The sequence below is a fragment of the Teleopsis dalmanni genome, chromosome 1, assembly GCF_002237135.1.
Source record: "Teleopsis dalmanni isolate 2A chromosome 1, ASM223713v2, whole genome shotgun sequence".
NCBI classification, from domain to species: Eukaryota; Metazoa; Arthropoda; class Insecta; order Diptera; family Diopsidae; genus Teleopsis; species Teleopsis dalmanni.
Genome location: NC_051846.1, coordinates 191,967,540 through 191,972,016, shown reverse-complemented (window position 1 = coordinate 191,972,016; position 4,477 = coordinate 191,967,540).

Below are 4,477 nucleotides of genomic sequence, written 5' to 3'. Positions count from 1 at the left end.
GAAAGATAAAATCAAGTGAGAATTATATATATATATGTATGTACAGATCTTATATTTATATATCATTTTTTCACAAATCTCATTATCTGTTAATTATTATATATAACAATTCTATTTAGATTCATATTATGTACGAAGTAACGGCTGTCATAATATTCCAATGCCTCATTTATTTGTAAACTAAGTAAATTAATCTAATATAATATAATTTACATGCAAACGTATATTAAATATATATAAAATATATTAAATATGTATTAAATATATTTAATATATATGAAATATATTAAAGGTTCATATCTATTTAAATATAATGGTATTAATACAATTTAATACCATTATTTAAAATGACGTTGATGAGAATTTTAAAATTAGCCATTATATTGGTTATATTGTATATATATTATATATTAGGTACATAGTTTGTTAAGAAGTTAAGAAATTTTAATTAAAACAATTTACGATTATAAGAATTTTTTTCCAATAGTACGATACTAAAAAGTGTTACTTAAACATTCTTAATCTATCTTAATGCTATATTATTCAATATACCACCCAAGTTAGTGTAGCGCATTTCAACGCATGATATGTAATTTTCAAAGTACATATTACACTCAGATACATGTTTATTTGTGTATCGTTTATGATAATTTTAATGGTGAACATGATCGTTTCTCTAAGTATTTTATGAGGATTATAAAATGTTAACTATTATATGAGTTCAGCTCTTTTAATTGAGAAATCTGTAGACCTATCTGTGAAGCTATCAGCGAAAGCATTAGAACCACTGCGTTTACGGCATACATTTGTTTTCAGCGGAAGGAAGATTTCCACTTAACTGCAATTTAATATGGTCTTAAATTTTATATAAAATATGTTTTCATTGTATATATCTTTTATAATGTTATAGTACAAATGCATAAATTCGCGTGTATGTATTTAAATAAAAGAATAATAAGGTATACATGTGTATGTACAATAAATTTTTTTTGTTATAGGCATTCTACTAATAGTAGGCACTAAATATTTTAAAAATTGATTGAATTATCGAGGAAGTATTCTTGGAGTATAAACGTTATTTTTGTGAATTACTCTAAAGAATTTAAAGTGCTGGAGCTTAATAAAAATCAGCTATATGGTGTTGCCACATTGTTTGTTTAAAAATATTCTTGTGCGTCTACAAATGCGTATAAAGTTGAAAAAAATGTTATATTTATCTTGATCTAGAAATCGTGTATGAACATACTTTTCAAAAAGAAATATTATATCACCCAATAAGTCATGTTATACGTTAATTGTCTACGGTCTGACGCCATTGACAGTCCCATATGACTAGTAGGCAGTGCTATCTTTCTAACTATACTATAAAAAATTTATGAATTTCTGGTAATTAATTTACAAATTACAGTGGTTTTAGTGACCGAAATTGCTAATTTTCAAAACAAGGAAAATCAATCCTGCGTTGATTGATTTAGAAAAACTCTGTATCTAGGAAATCAACTACTATTGAATAATATGCTGAATTCAAGTAAGTTTGTACAAGAACCGATACTGCGTAACACATAAATCACTGATAATTAGAAGTTATTTCGGAAAATATAATTAAAGTTCACAAAATTATTTCAACGGGTCGTAAAGTAAAGTTGAGAAGCATAGCTGATACTTTAAAGATAACATAAGGTATTAAATACAATTTCACCCGAAATTATAGGTCAATTGAGTGGAGAAAGTAACTAAAAAATAATTATTCAAATCAACCAGAATTACCACAAGTCAATAAAAAAATTAGTTAAATTAAATGAATTATGCTTTTAATTGTTTTTTTCTCACCTAACGTACTTTTCAGAAATTGCAAACTTTGAAAAGATGCCATATGATAGGGAAAGAAATTTGGCTCAAATAAGAAAGTGTTTGTAGAAACGAAGGTCTGTTTTTGGGAGTGAAGACAAATCGATAATCGAAAAGTTGGATGAGCATTGAAATAGATGCGCTATGAATATTGACTTAGGTACACTGAAGAGTACCGCAGCTAGATGTGAAAATAGATAAATTAAAATATTTAAAAGTTTTAAGTCCTATCTGATTCCTTCAAGCTCTTTTCGAATTTGTTATTTAATTTTTCTTTTAGAAGAAACAAATTTTTTAAGCAAGACATCTTTAAAAACTCTCACATCATTTATTATTGTCATACCTTCATACTTTCTTTTTCTTTTTTCTTATATTAGATTTTGTTTAAATTTGACACTTTCTACCCAAAAGCTAGTTAAACTTCTTAGATTTGCAATATTCTTAAAATTAAATTTGATTCATTTTTCTTAAAGATTGTCGCTTGCATTCGTTGCATTTTCTTCAAATAATAAAGCTTAAAATGTATTTCAAAATTACCCAACAAGTAAAAAAGTTACCTTGGCTGTGTTGAAACTTGAGAAGATACAACATTGAATAATTTTTCTAGATATTAAATAATCTTACAGAATCATAGTGTAACTATAGTGTAAGTCTCTTCATTTGAGCAGTGGTTATAAGAATTTGTAAAATAAATATATAATCTTCATACAATTTCTTGCTTTCCGATTAGATTTCTTCGATTAGTGATTTCATAATTAATATATTCCTTTTCTCCCGATCTGATGATATAGTTATAGAATCTTGTACGCTCGTTGTGCTAAAGTGGTTCACTACATCTATAATTTATATTTTTCGTTCGTCTATCACGTCTATATATTATAATATTTATTATTTCATCTGTTATACTATCTGTTATATTGTTTGTTATACTTTTTTATATATTACCTGTTTTACTCGTAATTATACCAGTTTCGGTGGGACCCACCTATAGTCAATTCGTTTTATTAAGTTCCATTATTTTCCACTTCTGTATCTCTCTCACGTCTATATGTATATCATACTATCTGTTATGTTGTCAATCACTCTCCCTGTTATCCATTTTATGCTTATATCAGAATCAGCAAGACTCATTATATATGGTAGTAGCATAATGCCATATATTTTCAGTAGTATTTCAAATAATTGTTAATTATTTCCAAATACACACTAAGAATGAATGGAAGATATTTGATTCAATTATTAATACTTTTTAAAAGGCGTTACTAGAATAGGCATATTAGACAATACCAAAAATCTGACCCGTACAGATGCAATTGAAAACGTTTAAAAAAGTGAAAAATACTATAAAATTAAATCGTGTATTGATTTAATAAATTAACTAATTAAAAATAAATATATTATCGGAATTATATAATGGCGCAAATATATTTCAATTGGGTAAATTGTCCAATGTCTATGTTTCTGGCTGAGTTTTTAGCATTCTACCTAAAAAACTTAATTTTATAGTTGGAAAATCAGAAAAACTTATTTTTATTAATTTTTGTGTTATGAGTGTTCTATATGATATATATATGATTTTATTCCAATATTATTTCTCACTTTATTAACATATTTTCTAAAGTCTGCATCTTATACGACTTATTTCCCTCCTATTAAAATCTTTGCTACGCTACTGCTTTATGATTGCACATAAAATTAGATTTAAACTTGATTTATAATATTATGAACAAAAACATTAATAATTATATAGATAATAATAATATAACGGTATGAAAAGTATTATATAAAGTGTTGATTTTTTGTAATTGCTTTCAACAAAAATTTAAAATTTTTTAAGAACACTTCCGCATAAAATTTTATTACATTTAGTAATATTTTTAGTTTTAATAATTACATTTTATAGACAATAAGCAATAAATATACACACTAATGATTATGCATATTTATATCTTAAATGAATTCCTTATCTTAACTATATAATTAGTTGTAAAAATTAAAAACTGACATGAATGCAGTACACTGCAACTCCTTGATATGTTTATTGATTTATTAGATATAATAATAAAAAATAAATTTTGTCATATGCAAGTAATAGAAAAATATGCACTTAAATTTCATCGTTTATGCTTTCAATAGTTGAACTTAGACTAAACTAACTAGTGAAGTTCGGCTATTAAAGTATTTTACTATCTACAGAAAAGCTTAGGTAGCTTACAACTTCAAATATAATATTCGTCGTTAATACTTAATTGCTTGCGGTTAACTCCACTATCTTGAAGTGAAGCTCAGAATGAAAATGGAATAAAATGCAACTTACATCCTCAGATCGATGTTGGAGAACATAAACCAAATGAAAAGTAAATGAAACAAATTAAAGCTTATTTGAAAATAATTTATTAAATTTCCTAACTCTTCTGTCTAATTTAGTCTTCAGATATTAGAAAAGAATAGAAAAAAAGTTAAAAATATTTAATAAGTGCTGCTAGCTAGCATTTTTTTATAATTTTAATGGCAAATTGATTTCCATTAGAAATGAGCTGAGGCGGACAGAAGGCGAACTAAGCATGTAAACATTGTGCAACATGCCTGAATGTCTGTAAATAATCGCAAACGAATGACTGACTCCGAA